At 37.2% G+C, this 19,679-nt stretch overlaps 1 protein-coding gene across 2 annotated transcripts in view; it reads left to right on the top strand.

The window, feature by feature from the left end:
• brd4 (bromodomain containing 4) overlaps positions 1-19,679 on the top strand; it is a 93,189-nt gene that overhangs the window by 20,557 nt on the left and 52,953 nt on the right. Inside the window, exon 2 of one of the 2 annotated variants that reach the window (XM_016275924.1) lies at positions 7,234-7,364. The gene's annotated coding sequence lies outside the window, so the exon portion shown is untranslated. Of the gene's footprint in view, positions 1-7,230; positions 7,365-19,679 lie in introns of both variants that reach the window. The other variant, XM_016275923.1, reaches the window with a different exon arrangement.

The following is a 19,679-nucleotide window of genomic DNA, read 5'->3' as shown; positions in this document are numbered from 1 at the left end:
TCAGCTTTACATGCTAACGTTAGCTTCGAAAGTGTTCACATAGGCTAACGTCAGCAGCCGTACGGGACAACTTCAGCAAACGTTTAAAAAGGTAAACTTTTCATAAAATGTAAGCATTACGAGATGCACAGTGGTTACGTTAGCTATATGTCTACAAATATAAAAGTATAAATACCTTTTCGACCAACGAAAGCGAAAACTCAAGGCCGTGTCTGAGGAACAGAGAGGACCATTAACGGTCACTACGCAGCTGAGCGTTGCCATGGATGCATGCTGCGTGCCCTGAAGTGATGTCATTCAATCATGTGCTCATTTGATCGATGCTTGCTTGTAGCCACAATGGGACATAGGCTACTTTTTTTTTTTTTTTTTTTTTTGGCTGCCCATGGGATAGGGGTTTTAAATGCAGAGCTGCACATGGTATAGCAGTCTTAAATGCAATAACTAAAATAATAATTTTCCTAAATAACTTTTCTTGTCGGCTTACCAACAGTTTAATATGTAAATGGAAAGAATTAATTTATTTGTCTTACCTGTGTTATTTTCCACTTTCTTGTCTTCGTGTTTTCCTTGGCTGCATTAATCACTCTAGAACATTCTTGTAGAGCTCCTGGGATGCAACCTTATTTTCTTCATGCATGGGGAGTGCATAAACCTAATTGTAGCCTATATGTTCAATTATATTATTGAAGGATATCATGATTTTGATGTTTAAATGCTGAAAACAGACTCCTGATTTGATGAAATTTTTAATTACAGAAGTTACTCCTATTTTTTTTTCCCAGAAATAAAAATTAATAATTTAACTAACTTCATTTTACAATGTATTCAAATATATTATACTACAGTAAAAATAAAATAAAATATCAATATGCAAAACATTTTGCATTCTTTTGCATTTTGCATTCTATTGTCAGAGTTAAAAAAGGGATTTTGTTTTAAAGGAATGTTTAAAATCCAATATGGGTTTATATTTTACTTTAATTGTCAACTCTCTTTGTCGGAGTTGTAAGGTGTCAGGTCCAGTGTTGGGAAGGTTACTTGTTGTAATAGGTTACAGATTACAAGTTATCCTATTTAAAATGTAATATGTAATGTAACTGTTTCAGTTACTTTATTAAAGTAATGTAACTGATTTCACTTGATTACTTTTTGATTACTTTTCTAAATTTCTATTGTTTTCAATTTTGTATTTTGAAACATTTAAAGCAGGCAGGGTTAACGTTACAGTGGTACTCAACACTGATTACTGTCAGACTTTCAGAATCCTTCACTTGAATTAAGATTAGGCCTATAATAATTTAATTAAGGCACAACCACCTCAAAATCGGACTTTAGCAGCTCTTTTTACTTTGAGATCTTTTTGAGGTTAAATACAGATTTAAAATCATAAGATATAGTTTAATAGCTATGATTAGGGCTGGACGATATGGCCAAAATTTATATCACGATATATATTTCTTAATTTCGGTCGATACGATAAAATTCCGATATCGATATGAACACTATTAAAAAAGCCTCATAAAAACGGCCAAGAACGGCCACAACAGATGTCTGTACCTACAAACTTATGAAAAATTAATTTGCCAAACCTACTCCTATAAAACTATATAATATTTTAGGAAGTAAATATGTTCACCTTTTATTGGTATTTAGCCTTCATACAAACAAGAAATGTGAAATCACTGTCAAATAAATATCAGACTCTCCTTATTAATATTAATATTTTTTACGTCAAACTATAGACTAACAAACCAGTCAAAAGTTTTTGAACAGTAAGATTTTTAATGTTTTTTAAAGAATTCTCTTCTGCTGACCAAGCCTGCATTTATTTGATCCAAAATACAGCAAAAACAGTAACATTTTGAAATATTTTTACTATTTAAAATAACTGTTTTCTATTTGAAAATGTAATTTATTCCTGTGATTTCAAAGCAGAGCTTTAGCATCATTACTCCAGTCACATGATCCTTCAGAAATCATTCTAATATTCTGATTTACTGCTCAAAAAACATTTATTATTATGATGTTGAAAACAGCGGAGTAGTTTTTTTCAGGTTTCTTTTGATGAATAGAAAGTTCAGAAGAACAGCATTTATCTGAAATAGAAATCTTTTGTAACATTATAAATGTCTTTATCATCACTTTTGATCAATTTAAAACATCCTTGCTAAATGAAAGTAATAATTTCTATAATATCAATTTTAAAAAGAGCTTTTGAATGGTATAGTGTATAATGTTACAAAAGCTTTTTATTTCAGATAAATGCTGATCTTTGGATCTTTCTATTCATCAAAGAATCCTGAAAAAATGTACTCAACTGTTTTAAATATTGATAATCAGCAAATCAGCATATTAAAATGATTGCTGAAGGATCATGTGACACTGAAGACTGGAGTAGGCCTAATGATGCTGAAAATTCAGCTTTGATCACAGGAATAAATTACATTTTAATACATATTCAAATAGAAAGCAGTTATTTTAAATGGTAAAAATATTTCAAAATGTTACTGCTTTTGGTGCATTTTGGATCAAATAAATGCAGGCTTGGTGAGCAGAAGATAATTCTTTAAGAAACATTAAAAATCTTGCAGTTCAAAAACCTTTGACTGGTAGTGTAGGCTGATTATTCTTATAGATTGAAACGTGCATTAACCAGGATAACGAGTATGAAACATGCTCCGAGTTGCTTCAGAAAACAAAAAAATAGAGCAACAACAAAAGCATGTTGCTGGAAATGGGTTTATTATTGAAAATGCAAACTGCTTGTCTGCCAGCAGGAGGCGCTGTGAGAGCAGCAGAACTAACGGTTTCTCCAGTGATGGCTGTAAACAAAGCAGCTCCGCTCATGAACGCTACTTTGTCAGATAAAAATGCCATCTAAACTATTCTGAAGAGAGTCGGTTCCCTTCAGAGATACATTCATATAAAACACCCGCGACGCGTTTTGATTTTGAAACGTGCAGTGCTCATGTTTATTCAACAAAGTCAAACGCCACAAATAAATCAATGTATGGGAAACACTGGGAATGTATATCGAAATATCGGAAATGTTTAAAAATCATATCACCGTTATTGAGAAAAATTATATCGAGATACATATTGATATTGAATTATTGTCCAGCCCTATGATACTGTTTTTGAAATAAATTCTTTGCATAGCTATGAGAGGAAACACTGGCATCTAACATGCCTTGGGGGGGAAAAAGTTAATCTTAAAAAAAAATAATTTTTCGTATGCATAAACCAAAATAGGAAATAAAACCGTTATCGAATAAGCATGTGTCCTATTCTGTGTCCTCAACTCCTGAAACATTGGTGTCTCATATTTTAAATATGTATATGTGTGAAAATATTCAGATGTAACTCCCTTTGTAATCATTAACATTTTCATAAGTAACTAATTAAAAAAAAAAAATTCTCAGTAACTAACAGATTACAGTTACATTTATTTTGTAATTAAATTACGTAATGTAGTTACATGTAACTAGTTACTCCCCAACACTGGTCAGGTCTGATGATAAAAGCCCACGCATGGGCGACTGGATTTTTCAAGTGTTGTAATGGAAATGGCAGATGAGGGACAAAACGGGGACGTTCGCGAACTGGCTCCGACGAATGTCCTCCGAACGTCCGCCAGCAAACGTTACAAAGCGGACCAAAACCGGACGTAAGTGGACGTCCTCAAAACGTCCGCCAGCAAGCGTTACACAGCCCCCGAACGTTACAAAGCGGACGTACTGCGGCCCTAAACGGACGTATGAAACGTCCGGGGGACGACCCCCGTTTGCTGGGCTCTCATTTTAAATGGAAAGAGCACAGGCAAAGCCTTATTTTGTTTATATGAAGAGATTTATTTTATTTGTTACTTATTTATTTGATTTGGGGTTTTAAAATTTCAATTTAGTTTTTTTTATTTACATTTACATTATATTTAAATTTTGTAATTTAGCAGACGCTTTTATCCAAAGTGATTTACAAATGAGGACAATAGAAGCAATCAAAACCAACAAAAGAGCAGTAATATGCAAGTGCTATATTAGTATAGTATTATATTTCAATTTCACAAAGAAATGTGCAGCATTTTGTCCAAGCAATAATAAAAGGACACATTTAATTTATAATTTGTCTTAAATCTAATTTTGTTAAATACAATTATAATAACCGTGAATTGAATCGAATCGTGAGTTGAGTGAATCGTTACATCCCTACCGTTGTCGCTTGTGAAATCAAAATCATGGCGCGTGGGTGGAAACTTGCAGATTAAGGGGCGGTAATATTATAATGAGATCCCTTTGCAACGTCACTAGGGCAGCGAAATCTGACGCGCTCGTTTTCTCAGACGCTTGCAGAAAAAGGCTTACCTTAATCATTTTGGAGCTTTAAAGTGCTGGAAACAGTTGTGTGAAATGCTTGAAAGTCATTGAAAATTGCTTGAATTTCTCTCTCAAAAAGGTTGTACAAACCCTGAGATGAATAATGTAATAATATTTGACTATTTCTGCTACAACACCATGGTTATAGTTAGCGTATTGCTTCTGGTTTTCTATGTCAGTGCCATTTGATCTGTTAAACAGATTTCTGTGCAGAATTTCAATGCTTCTCACTAGGGCTGTAATTGCGATTTAAAAAAAAAAATTGTATTATTCAACAAAGACAAGCTTTAAATCATTGTATAATATGACCAACACACTATTAGATAGATTAAACATAAATGTTCTTTTTTGTTGACTGATTTGTTGAACTTCCAGCCTTGTAAGCATGTAATAATTGTTTAAATAGCCTGGTGTAAACATTAATATGAAAGTCAGTAACAAATCATACAAACTAAAGTAGATTGCAGAAATATAAAAACAAATCTGTTGCGTTACCACACTACTTTAGGTAATTCACAGTCACTGTAATAAACATATGTAAACATGTGCACTGCACCAAACACTGTGTTAACTTTAGACCAGTGCTTCTCAAACCTTTTTGGTTGCGCCCCCCTCAGACTACCAAATTATTTCACTAAACATTATGAAAAATTTGTGTTTTTAATTTAAAGGGAAAAAAAACACCTGCATCACTTGAAACATTGAAAAATAGCATAGAGAGAATAACTTATTATTATTATTATTATTATTATTATCTCTCTGTTATGTATTTTTTGTGGGTTTCTTGCTGTCTGCTAAGGCATGGGACACACACAGGCTTTCCTCCTCACCAACGCACCGTGTCTACACCGGACGCGAGCGGCAAAATACAGTAGAACCGTTATAATCAGTGACGCTGTGTACACTGGATGCAGCGCGGCGCGACAAAACCCGACATTAAACTGATGCCTTGTTCTATTTATGACGTACTGACACAAAGTTCAAATGATTTGCAACGGTTGCTTTAACGCGTCCAGTGTAGAGCTGTTGCAGCACGACGCACAACTGTAGCATCCGGTATAGACACGGTGAGTGAAGCCGAGAGCAAGATATGCCTCGTCATATTTTCTGCATTTAGCTTTTGAATGACCAGCAGCTGCCTGGGTCTGTGCGACTTCATCTATGGCTTTTCTCTTCGCTTTCACAAACCGATCCATCTCCCATTCTAAGTTACGTCCTTTGGCTGTTTACTTATTTCTTTTCTTTTTCTGCTGATGGCCCGCACTCGACTTGAAGCAGCGCTGCTCAGACCGATGGGTGTGTCATCAAAGTACTGCGGACGTCTCCTTATGCTTTCTCTCGGCGTACTTTGTCATACACCGATCTGATCTTCAAGTCGAACACACCTCTTTACTCTCACGTGTCACGTGACCGTGTAATCGCAGCCTCTGCGATTGAAAAATCGAAAATTTTCATATCGCGATATCGCAAATGCAATTAATCGTTCAGCCCTACTTCTCACTAGATCTCGCAGCAGTCTTCATTCATTCTGTGGCGAATTCAAACGTTTCTCCCTGGATCTTGCAGCGCTGTGCAGTAACAGTGTCGCAAAATAAACTTTGGAAACTTTGGTTCCTGAGTAAAGCTGTTCTGGGCTCGGACAAGTTGTGTGATGTTTAGTGCACTGATCGTTATATTTATACTGATTGTTTTCTTTGAACACACAGACACCGCGTTTACACAAGAAACGCCCTGCGCCGCAACAGCTAAAGTCTGTCTACACTGGACGTGAAAAGCGACCGTTGCAAATCATTTGAACTTTGTGTCGGTTCGTCATAAAACGCGGCAGCAGTTTACTGTCTGGGATTTGTCGTGTTGTGCCATGCTGCATCTAGTGTAAACAGCATCACTGACTATAATGGGTTCTATAGTATTTATTATACAGCTCGCGTCTGGTTAACACGGTAAGAGCCACGCAGATGCACGTGAACACTGAATTCCGTTCACTTCCGTGTCTATTAATGGCACATATGTGCGCAATTGTCAAAATGCATGTCTCTGCAAGTATCCTTGTAAACACAGTTGCTTATGGTTTAGGTGAAGGTAAACAAGTGAGGATGTGTAACAGTACATTTAATTTCACAGCAGTTTAATGTTCCAGAGGCTTTCTGTGTCATGAATGTTAATCAAACAATAAAACACAGAGAAAAATGTATACATTGAAGACTATGTAGTGTTATTTTACATTTGATTATTCAATTTCAGTACCTGAATACTATTAGACTTACCTGAAAAATATAAAGCACTGTTTATTTCATTTGTATCTTTGTTCCGTTATATTTTTCTATGCTTGTAATTTGTTTATTTTTCTATGCTGATTTACTCGCCTACAAAATCACCCCAATCATTGATGAATCTTTTTCCAAATAGAGCTATTCAAGTCATCTGGGGGGGGGGGGTTTCTTTTTTTCTTTTCATATCGCAATATATATAGCAGAAAAACAAAATATCACAATTTGAGTTTTTTTCCAATATCGTGCAGCCCTATTAAAAATAACAAAATGCAAATTACAAACAAGGACAGGGAAGATACGAATGAAAAAAAACTGCTGCTATTTTTTCAGGTATTGTAGGTCTGTTTAACAGCAACATTCATCATAGTATAAATGCAAGACTTCAGACTATCAGAGCAAAAGATGCCTTCTGTAATCTAAAATCTTGCAGCACTGCTGTGGCTAGTGAGTAATTGAAATCATCAAAACATCAAGCTACTGTCAGTTAAATCATGTATCAGTACTGTGCGAGTGTGCTGTTGAAATGAGTGGAGGCTTCAAACAAGTCTCTCACATCTCTCTCTCTCTCTGTCCGTCTCCAGTAGCGTGATCGGTGTAGTCTGTGGCTGAGCTGGTGACTTCTCTCTGGACGGCGTGAAAGCAGCTCTTCTGCTGAGTGCTCTTGGAGAAGATGTGTGCGCTCAGATAAGAAACTCTTCACACGACAGACAAAAATGTGAGTCAATAACCTGACAGCACCTTCCATTCAGACCTGTCATAATTCCTGAGGGGTAATAAAAGCGTAATGTCTAAATAATGGCTGCCAAATAGGCTAACAGCTTTATGAAAAGTGGCGGAGTGGTTTGTGTCTGTCAGATCACTTCCTTGTAGTCAGAACAGTGTTTCACAGCAAACAATATTTACTTTGAGTGGCAGTACTTCAAAATGTGTTGATTGTGTTTTTTCCAGGGTTACCACACATTACCACAAGAAAAACGAATATGCTAATGAAGGCTCCTTTTTTATTAATTAATTTATTAACATTGCTGTAATGTAAAAATGCACAAGCAATAATGAAAAATAAAACTATTTATTGAAATAATAATTACTTAAATGTATTTTTGTTATTATTATTATTATTATTACTGGTTGTCATCACATCAAGCCTAAAGATCTCATTTGATTGTGACTGTCACTTAAACTATTGTTTACGTATTTGTGACTAAAGCATGTGGTGAAGGCAGAAAATGATTATGGCTTGTCTACAGCTGATAGTCTGGATTTCACTGCTAGCTGGCCAACACAAAGAAATACAGTCTGAAAGTGGGAATAATGCATGTAATAGGACACTAGCTTGACCCCGATGACAAAACTCATGAATTTAGCTTGAACTACTAATACTGTAGAAAAAATGGTATGGGAGGTTACTTTATTTATTTTAACTCTGGTCTTTATTAAAAGTCCAGGTAATTCTGACATTCCCACTGTATTTTATATAGAACAATAGATTTTTGTGCAGAAGAACAAACTATATAAAATGAGGAAACTTTTCCCAACCTTCAGGGGTTTCTGGCCTTGTGACGCTCCTGGCCCGCTGCACATCCTTCTGAAGAATCCCAGGTTTAGAAACGAGTAGCAGCAGTTTATTTTTAACACCGTTCCTGATCTTTTCAGTCTGATCTTAATGATTGTGATTTGCATTTCAGTGTGGAATTTTTTTTTTTTATGATTTTCTTACAATGACAAAGATTCTTTTAGACGTTAAGAACTATTTATTTTTTTAACTGACAGTAAATTTGCAGGTCTGCTTGTGAGCAGATTTGGAGAAAACTCTCTGTGCTGATAGTTAGGGATGGAACTATACCATTTTTTTCAGAACCGATCCGATACCAACAATTCTGATTCTTATCCAATACCAGCGCATTTTTTTTCTTTTTAAAATCAATGTAGAATTTCTATACTTCTGTGTGTTGACCTGATCATCACTCTTTTGTGTGTTAAACACAATCTACTAAATATAGACAACTTCATTGTAATGAAAAATAACAAATGAAAAAATATATCATAATCTGACAAAAAATACTATTATAAACTAGGTTAGTGGATAATTCATCTGCAAAAGTTATTCTAAAAAAAAATCATGGGTGCACAAATAATTTTATAAAAACATTAAACTAAACATTTAGTGAAACAACATTATTTAGTTGGGAACAAATACAAGTTATTTATATATATATATACACACACACACATACATATACAGTGGTGTGAAAAAGTGTTGGCCCCCTTCCTGATTTCTTATTTTTTTGCATGTTTGTCACACTTTAATGTTTCAGATCATCAAACAAATTTAAATATTAGTCAAAGATAACACAAGTGAACACAACATGCAGTTTTTAAATGAAGGTTTTTATTAAGGGAAAACAAAATCCAAAACTACATGGCCCTGTGTGAAAAAGTGTTTGCCCCCTGAACCTAATAACTGGTTGGGCAACCCTTAGCAGCAACAACTGCAATCAAGCGTTTGCGATAACTGCCGAATTTTGGTCCACTCATCTATGCAGAATTGTTGTAATTCAGCCACATTGGAGGGTTTTCGAGCATGAACCGCCTTTTTAAGGTCATGCCACAGCATCTCAATAGGATTCAGGTCAGGACTTTGACTAGCAGTAATCAGGCCTGGGTGTGGCTAGAGAAATTGAACTCGGGTGTGATAAACCACAGTTTTAACAGGGGGGCAAACACTTCTTCACACAGGGCCATGTAGTTTTGGATTTTGTTTTCCCTTAATAATAAAAACATTCATTTAAAAACTGCATGTTGTGTTTACTTGCATTATCTTTGACTAATATTTAAATTTGTTTGATGATCTGAAACATTAAAATGACAAACATGCAAAAAAATTAGAAATCAGGAAGGGGGCCAACACTTTTTCACACCACTGTATATATATACTATAAAATTAAAATAGATATATATGTATATATTTTTTTAAAAATGCCTAGCACAGTAATGAAGGCAGCAACATATGATAATAAGAACAGAACAAAAAAGGCTATTAATAATCTTTCATTGCGCAAAAGTATAATAGGAAAGGGTATGGCTCCAATACAGAGCGGCACAAAGTGCTTATGCACATCCCGTGCGCAGAATGAGACGCTTGAAGCAACATGCTCCGCATAAAAAAGGGAAGAGATATTGATGCGTAGTGTATTATATCTGTGCAATTATTTTATTGAGCCTTTTCTTTTAACCGTTTTAAATCTCAGTTATTGTGCGCTCTTGAAGAGAGTTTCATCTTTTTGACTGTAGTAACCGAACGCGACACGCAGTTTGAATGCTGAATGGAGCATAGATATGTATATGCATATCTATGGAATGGAGGATGACAGATAGACGCAGCGGGGAGAAGAGTTTACGTGAGCTTGACTTAAATATTCATCTATACTTCACATTAAACCATGGAATGGCTTCAGAACACTTAAAATATAGAGCACGAAAACTTGGTGTTTTATAATGTTTTTGTGCTTTTCGTGGGCTTAACAATAACACAGAATAGTATACGCACAATATCGGATTTGGATCGGTCTCGTCTGACCGATACCCGATCCGGCAGAAAATGCCAGTATCGGAGTCGATACCGATACGGAGTATCGGATTGATGCATCCCTACTGATAGTTATTTTTTAAGGGTGCGAAATGGTTGTGAAAAATTTAATCTCACTCATTTTAGCAATAGTAGACTAACAGTAGTGAGAAAAACTGAACAATTAATTAAGAAGCTACAGCATGTGAGGACTGAGTCTTAAACGCCAAACTTTGTGCATGCCAGACTCTTTTACTTTAGGACAGTGGAAGAGATCATTTGAAAATCAGTTTCTCAGTGTGCAATGCGGATCAATGGTATGTTTGCAGTGTTTGTTTCATGCACAGCAGTTCTTCAGTTTCCATCTTTGCTAAAATCCTTTTGGGAGGTTTTTAGGGATGCACCGATATGAAAATTTTGGCCGATACGATAACCGATTATTTATTTTTGAAAGCTGATAACCGATATGTTGGCCGATAAATCTATATCCGAATTGTTATATACTTTTTGAGAGCCTGATTATAAAAAAGGTCTCATCATTAAAAGCCACATCCCAAACACTTCAACATAAGCAGCCTTGTTTGAACGGTGTACGTTTTAAAAATATTTTTACTCTCCCATTACCAAATTTAGTCGTAAAGTCTTACAAATAAATAAAATAATGCATAAATAATGCAAACAAGTCACTGGACATCATTACACGTGTAAAGAATCAAAATGAATGCGCCACAGATCAGTAAAACGGAATAGCCTTTGCACAGACAATAATTAAATGATTTTAATTACTAAACCATATTGTTGATGAAAATAATAAGAGAAAACTACAAGTGGTTGTTGTTATTAATAATGCATCAATGATTTTGAAAAAGTAACAAATTAATACCACTGTTTTAAATAGCAGCCATTGAGCTGCGCGTGCTGAAGCTGAAGAGCTGAATGAACATGGTAAACTGAAGCGTTTTGCTGGCAGCTTATTTAACTCAAGGAAATGCATCCTGAGATTAATATTAATACAACATAAACATAATATTACAACTTATATATGTACAAAATGATGCAGTTATTGCGTGCTATAGTCAGAATGTGTGATCCTGTTGTGGATGCGCTCTTCCCATATCAACGCGCTGAAACACAGCAACTAAACCCAAAGAATTCACAACGTTTTATTATAATAATGTTCTCATTAGAATGTTATATCACAACATTCCCAATCATAGTTATTAATGTTGTGCACTGCTGTTTGAGCTGCGTGCGCTGAGCTAAAGACAATCACCGGTAAACTGAAGCGCTCTTTTAACTTAACCAAACACATTCTATATGAGATAAATCAGATATACATCAAATAAACACAATATTACAACGTACAATTGCACAAAAGGCCGCAAACGAACCGCGCGCATCTGAAGTGTCTCTGAAGGAAATAATGCATTATTTATCTGCTTTAAGATATCGGCCAAATTTTCTTATCAGGCCGATACCGATAACAGAAAAAATGAGCATTTATCGGCCGATGCCGATATGGTGGCCGATATATCGTGCATCCCTAGAGGTTTTAATCTGTTTGGTTTATGTATCCTCTGTTAACTAAAGTCTACTTTTAATGTATGTATGGCAAATAAAAACAGTGCAGTTACAAGTACAAAAGTAATCGTGCTTCACTCAGACACTCTTACTGTTGTCTTTGGCTGATGATCTCTAGTTTAATGCACAAAGTGAACCTAATAACAGTATACGCTCATGCTATGGATGTGTGCATCATAAAACATACTCTATCACTGCTGTGAACTGACCACACAGAATAGGAAGAATATCAAAAAATTCAGGAGTCAGTTGTCCACGGTAGTCCTTAAGATATCAGCACAATAACACTCTCAGCAAAATATAGTCTAATTATCGTTATCGATTAAAATCCCAGAAATTTATCGAGATATCACAGGGCTCCAGACTGTGACTAAAATGGTCGCATTTGCGACCAAAAATATTAATTTGTGAGTTAAGTTTTTGCTGAGGTCGCCACTGGCGAGTGTGTGTATATATATTTACATGTTATGACTTAAAAATTGGCATGTAATGCCTTTTTTCCTGATTGTTTTGCGGTCACATCTATTTTTATGTTCACGTATTAAACCGAGACGATGCACATCAAAGTTTTAGTGGAAAAAATAGTTCAAACAGTCCTCATCTCTGCCGCACAGCAGCATTGCCACACACCTGCTAAACTTAGCTCAGTTGTGCACCACTAGAGAGATCGAAATGACGGAGACGTGCGAAGTTATAGTACAGTAAAGCAGTGGCCATTTCATGCACAACTTGAACAAACTACAACAGGTAAAGCTGTCAGCTGTGTGGATATTGGCAATATCGTTAACAATTCTCGTTTATAATCATTAATAATATGGCTTCTTATCAAGATCTTAGTCTATGCTGTGTTCTGTTAATGCGTGGACTTCATATTATTTGAAACACAGTTGCCGTCCATTAATCGGAAAAAGCTTTGTTACTTTTTAATAAACAAAGTATCAGCTTTAAAATTATGCCAAATTCATAACTAAGTTCAAACAATAAATACGGTTTTGGTGCTCTTTAATGCGGCAGGCGCGATCGCTTTAGCGCCTCAGTTCAAGCGGCAAGTGAACCCATTTAATTTTCTCTTTACTACTATAGTACATAATGAACATGAATTAAAATCAGAACGTAGGCTATTTTATAAGAGAGCCTACAGTACAACTTACTGAAATGTCTCATGTAAAAGCTCATTCAGTGTTTCAAACTGCGGAAAACATGTAAAGCTTGTAAAAATTGCAACGTAATATACATTTACCTCATAATAACCATTCGTTGTCCATAAGCTCATTAGTCAGCTAGAAAAATAACTATTAAGAGGAGCATTTTGCTATATTTATGCACTATTGGATGTTAATATTTTTAGTTAACCTGTTATCTACATGATTCAACTCCTACAAAATTGCATTTTACTAATGAAGAAAAACAGACTGAATGTGTGAAAGACATATGACAACACTTATAGGATGCATTGAGGAGGAGCCCAAACTACACTCAGTGGCCAAGTGATGCTTGTTATGGTCCATGATATTGGTACAGATTGTGTCATGAAACCTAAAACCAAAATGTGCTGTTGTCTTAGGACTAGGGCTGTGCAATTAATCGCATGTGATTGTCAAGCGCATCTCGTCAGTAAAGCCGGTTCCGTGATTAGTAGTATATCTCCATCACCTGCTTTCAAATGGAGCGGCATTTACTACACAGAGCCGTAGTTCACTGACAAGCTAGGCAATATCGGGCTCATAATCGCAGATTGAATCACCTGCGATTATGAATGCGATATTGCCTAATTGTCAGTGAACTACGGCTCTGTGTATTAAATGCCACTCCATCTGAAAGCAGGTGATGGAGATTTACTACTAATCACGGATTTACTACTAATCAGGCCTGGTGCTTTACTGACGAGATGCACATGACAGTCGCATGTGATTAATTGCACAGCCCTACTTGGGACAACTTTGATTAACTTTTTTGATCCACTTCAAATGTTGACTACTGTATATATTTCAAGTTGGAAAAGACATGTAGTTCCCACTTTAAGTGAACCTTAGTTCCCAGGTCATCTACAAGATAGATTAAAATACTGATAAATTAAAGAAAAGATGAGACATAAACACATGATAGTATGATTGAAATATTAAAAAGTAATAATAAAAATAAATAAAACGCGTTTATTCTGTGGCACCTAAAAAAATTATTTGGCGCCTAAAAATTTTCTCTTATAGGAGCCAATGGCTCCTTACTCGATTTTTTTTTTGTTTGGAGCCCTGTATCATTTTTTGTCAATATTGCACACCCCTAATTTGTTATTTAATTTATATAATATTTTATTGATGATAATTGTTTGAATTAATTTAATTAATACTTTTGACTCATCCATTTTCTTAAAAATGGTTTAAAGGCTGAAATGGAAAGTTTATCATTTTATAAAACTTTGTTTTTGTGAAAACTTGTATCTGAACTGTAAATTATGCTTTTTACAGTAGTTTTACAGTTTAATATGGTACTATAGACATTGCCCTACCCCACTCATATGGTATTAATTTTATTTGTGCAGGTCTTAAAAAAAGTTCTTAAGTCTTAAATTTGAGCTTAAAAATCCCGCAGAAACCCTGTCCAGAGGACATGTCTACTGCTGTGAGCGTGTTCACGTCGGGTGCGTGACAGGAGACAGAGAGGGGTCAAGGTGTCTGTTGGCGCTCTTGTGTGCCAGCGTATGGCTACTGTGTCATCGCATCGCCCCAAACGACAGATGGGGAGGGGTTGTGTCGTCTTAAATTTGAGCTTAAAAATCCCGCAGAAACCCTGTCCAGAGGACATGTCTACTGCTGTGAGCGTGTTCACGTCGGGTGCGTGACAGGAGACAGAGAGGGGTCAAGGTGTCTGTTGGCGCTCTTGTGTGCCAGCGTATGGCTACGGTGTCATCGCATCGCCCCAAACGACAGATGGGGAGGGGTTGTGTCCCGTGTGCCACGGGAGACTTGCGTTAGGAGCAGATGGGGAGAGAGGAGAGCTCTTTTTGTGTGTGTGTGTGTGTGTGGGTCCTCTTCATTTCACTCAATGGGTCACATGAAAGCCTTTCATTGTTCTGTTTTTTTGTCTATCCTGTACTTCCCTCTTTTCTTCATGGGCTCACTCTCACCTGCTCTAGCCTTTCTACTCCTCCCTGATGCAGGCAAACACGCGCGCACGCAGAGCAGATTACTTGTCCCTGTTCTCTCCAGCCAGGTCCCTGTTGGATCGGGCTTCTCAAATGTTCAGATGATTAATGGGCTCAGAATCTGAAGGTGCTCACCGCCGCCGCCGCCTCATCCATTCCTCCCATCCCCCTGCTTCTTCTCTTTCTCCCCCAAAACCATCTATGTTTGAATGCAGGATCACACACAAACGCGCACACACAGAGCCACCAAATGCTGTTGAGGGTCGTCCCAGCCTCTCAGAGTTGTGCTTTGTCACTCAGGCAGCTGCTGTATTGTCTCGTGTTGGGGAAGGCACGTGCGCTCCGGGTGGAGGGATTGCCGCGGTTTGGCCAGGCTCTGGCGCGCTGCTACAGAGGGTTTCCTGACAGAATGTGAAATTGGAGGATGTCTCGTCCTCCCCCCAGCCATATATACACAGCTTGAAGACAGAAAGCACAGATCTCACATACACGCACTTAAAGTAGCGGTGGAGTCCTGTGATGGGGCTGTAATAGTGAGTGCAGATGGTCAGGCCTGGATAGAGGTTAACCTGGAATTAGGGCTGGGTGATGTGGACTTCTCTTTCTTTTTTTTTTTTTTCTTTTTTTTCATATCAGTCGATATCGATAATTATCACGATAAATGTAAAATTATTATTTCTTTCACGTTTAAAGGCAGATTTTTGCTCCAATGTGAAAGTTGTGAAAACTAGATGGTTAATTGTGGTTTTCAACTATTCTTTATGGTCACAACTAAAACCCTGCACGGGCCTCAAATATAGGCCCTAGCCCGAGACGCTCAGGCCCTGACCCGGCCCGGGTCCGACAGCTCATCTGAATTCTTGGCCCGAGTCCAACCCGAGCCCGTCTTTTTTTTTCCCTTCTCCCAAAACAGCTTATACTACTGTTTCAGCTATTAAAATTCTTCAGTTTTGTATGTAATGTCAAAGTGATTATATTTCGTTTCGTTTTTTTAAGTTAATTTAGAAAAACGTTTGGAGCATTTTTTTTGTTCGTTAAATATAAGTTCCCCCCCTAAATCAGATATACATCAAATAAACACAATATTACAACGTACAATTGCACAAAAGGCTGCAAACGAACCGCGCGCATCTGAAGTGTCTCTGAAGGAAATAATGCATTATTTATCTGCTTTAAGATATCGGCCAAATTTTCTTATCAGGCCGATACCGATAACAGAAAAAATTAGCATTTATCGGCCGATGCCGATATGGTGGCCGATATATCGTGCATCCCTAGAGGTTTTAATCTGTTTGGTTTATGTATCCTCTGTTAACTAAAGTCTACTTTTAATGTATGTATGGCAAATAAAAACAGTGCAGTTACAAGTACAAAAGTAATCGTGCTTCACTCAGACACTCTTACTGTTGTCTTTGGCTGATGATCTCTAGTTTAATGCACAAAGTGAACCTAATAACAGTATACGCTCATGCTATGGATGTGTGCATCATAAAACATACTCTATCACTGCTGTGAACTGACCACACAGAATAGGAAGAATATCAAAAAATTCAGGAGTCAGTTGTCCACGGTAGTCCTTAAGATATCAGCACAATAACACTCTCAGCAAAATATAGTCTAATTATCGTTATCGATTAAAATCCCAGAAATTTATCGAGATATCACAGGGCTCCAGACTGTGACTAAAATGGTCGCATTTGCGACCAAAAATATTAATTTGTGAGTTAAGTTTTTGCTGAGGTCGCCACTGGCGAGTGTGTGTATATATATTTACATGTTATGACTTAAAAATTGGCATGTAATGCCTTTTTTCCTGATTGTTTTGCGGTCACATCTATTTTTATGTTCACGTATTAAACCGAGACGATGCACATCAAAGTTTTAGTGGAAAAAATAGTTCAAACAGTCCTCATCTCTGCCGCACAGCAGCATTGCCACACACCTGCTAAACTTAGCTCAGTTGTGCACCACTAGAGAGATCGAAATGACGGAGACGTGCGAAGTTATAGTACAGTAAAGCAGTGGCCATTTCATGCACAACTTGAACAAACTACAACAGGTAAAGCTGTCAGCTGTGTGGATATTGGCAATATCGTTAACAATTCTCGTTTATAATCATTAATAATATGTCTTCTTATCAAGATCTTAGTCTATGCTGTGTTCTGTTAATGCGTGGACTTCATATTATTTGAAACACAGTTGCCGTCCATTAATCGGAAAAAGCTTTGTTACTTTTTAATAAACAAAGTATCAGCTTTAAAATTATGCCAAATTCATAACTAAGTTCAAACAATAAATACGGTTTTGGTGCTCTTTAATGCGGCAGGCGCGATCGCTTTAGCGCCTCAGTTCAAGCGGCAAGTGAACCCATTTAATTTTCTCTTTACTACTATAGTACATAATGAACATGAATTAAAATCAGAACGTAGGCTATTTTATAAGAGAGCCTACAGTACAACTTACTGAAATGTCTCATGTAAAAGCTCATTCAGTGTTTCAAACTGCGGAAAACATGTAAAGCTTGTAAAAATTGCAACGTAATATACATTTACCTCATAATAACCATTCGTTGTCCATAAGCTCATTAGTCAGCTAGAAAAATAACTATTAAGAGGAGCATTTTACTATATTTATGCACTATTGGATGTTAATATTTTTAGTTAACCTGTTATCTACATGATTCAACTCCTACAAAATTGCATTTTACTAATGAAGAAAAACAGACTGAATGTGTGAAAGACATATGACAACACTTATAGGATGCATTGAGGAGGAGCCCAAACTACACTCAGTGGCCAAGTGATGCTTGTTATGGTCCATGATATTGGTACAGATTGTGTCATGAAACCTAAAACCAAAATGTGCTGTTGTCTTAGGACTAGGGCTGTGCAATTAATCGCATGTGATTGTCAAGCGCATCTCGTCAGTAAAGCCGGTTCCGTGATTAGTAGTATATCTCCATCACCTGCTTTCAAATGGAGCGGCATTTACTACACCAAGCCGTAATTCACTGACAAGCTAGGCAATATCGGGCTCATAATCGCAGATTGAATCACCTGCGATTATGAATGCGATATTGCCTAATTGTCAGTGAACTACGGCTCTGTGTATTAAATGCCACTCCATCTGAAAGCAGGTGATGGAGATTTACTACTAATCACGGATTTACTACTAATCAGGCCTGGTGCTTTACTGACGAGATGCACATGACAGTCGCATGTGATTAATTGCACAGCCCTACTTGGGACAACTTTGATTAACTTTTTTGATCCACTTCAAATGTTGACTACTGTATATATTTCAAGTTGGAAAAGACATGTAGTTCCCACTTTAAGTGAACCTTAGTTCCCAGGTCATCTACAAGATAGATTAAAATACTGATAAATTAAAGAAAAGATGAGACATAAACACATGATAGTATGATTGAAATATTAAAAAGTAATAATAAAAATAAATAAAACGCGTTTATTCTGTGGCACCTAAAAAAATTATTTGGCGCCTAAAAATTTTCTCTTATAGGAGCCAATGGCTCCTTACTCGATTTTTTTTTTGTTTGGAGCCCTGTATCATTTTTTGTCAATATTGCACACCCCTAATTTGTTATTTAATTTATATAATATTTTATTGATGATAATTGTTTGAATTAATTTAATTAATACTTTTGACTCATCCATTTTCTTAAAAATGGTTTAAAGGCTGAAATGGAAAGTTTATCATTTTATAAAACTTTGTTTTTGTGAAAACTTGTATCTGAACTGTAAATTATGCTTTTTACAGTAGTTTTACAGTTTAATATGGTACTATAGACATTGCCCTACCCCACTCATATGGTATTAATTTTATTTGTGCAGGTCTTAAAAAAAGTTCTTAAGTCTTAAATTTGAGCTTAAAAATCCCGCAGAAACCCTGTCCAGAGGACATGTCTACTGCTGTGAGCGTGTTCACGTCGGGTGCGTGACAGGAGACAGAGAGGGGTCAAGGTGTCTGTTGGCGCTCTTGTGTGCCAGCGTATGGCTACGGTGTCATCGCATCGCCCCAAACGACAGATGGGGAGGGGTTGTGTCCCGTGTGCCACGGGAGACTTGCGTTAGGAGCAGATGGGGAGAGAGGAGAGCTCTTTTTGTGTGTGTGTGTGTGTGTGGGTCCTCTTCATTTCACTCAATGGGTCACATGAAAGCCTTTCATTGTTCTGTTTTTTTGTCTATCCTGTACTTCCCTCTTTTCTTCATGGGCTCACTCTCACCTGCTCTAGCCTTTCTACTCCTCCCTGATGCAGGCAAACACGCGCGCACGCAGAGCAGATTACTTGTCCCTGTTCTCTCCAGCCAGGTCCCTGTTGGATCGGGCTTCTCAAATGTTCAGATGATTAATGGGCTCAGAATCTGAAGGTGCTCACCGCCGCCGCCGCCTCATCCATTCCTCCCATCCCCCTGCTTCTTCTCTTTCTCCCCCAAAACCATCTATGTTTGAATGCAGGATCACACACAAACGCGCACACACAGAGCCACCAAATGCTGTTGAGGGTCGTCCCAGCCTCTCAGAGTTGTGCTTTGTCACTCAGGCAGCTGCTGTATTGTCTCGTGTTGGGGAAGGCACGTGCGCTCCGGGTGGAGGGATTGCCGCGGTTTGGCCAGGCTCTGGCGCGCTGCTACAGAGGGGTTCCTGACAGAATGTGAAATTGGAGGATGTCTCGGCCTCCCCCCAGCCATATATACACAGCTTGAAGACAGAAAGCACAGATC

This window comes from Sinocyclocheilus grahami, unplaced genomic scaffold, assembly GCF_001515645.1.
Source record: "Sinocyclocheilus grahami isolate Dianchi unplaced genomic scaffold, SAMN03320097.WGS_v1.1 scaffold97.1, whole genome shotgun sequence".
Classification (NCBI taxonomy): domain Eukaryota; kingdom Metazoa; phylum Chordata; class Actinopteri; order Cypriniformes; family Cyprinidae; genus Sinocyclocheilus; species Sinocyclocheilus grahami.
This window is presented reverse-complemented; position numbering and strand designations above follow the sequence as displayed.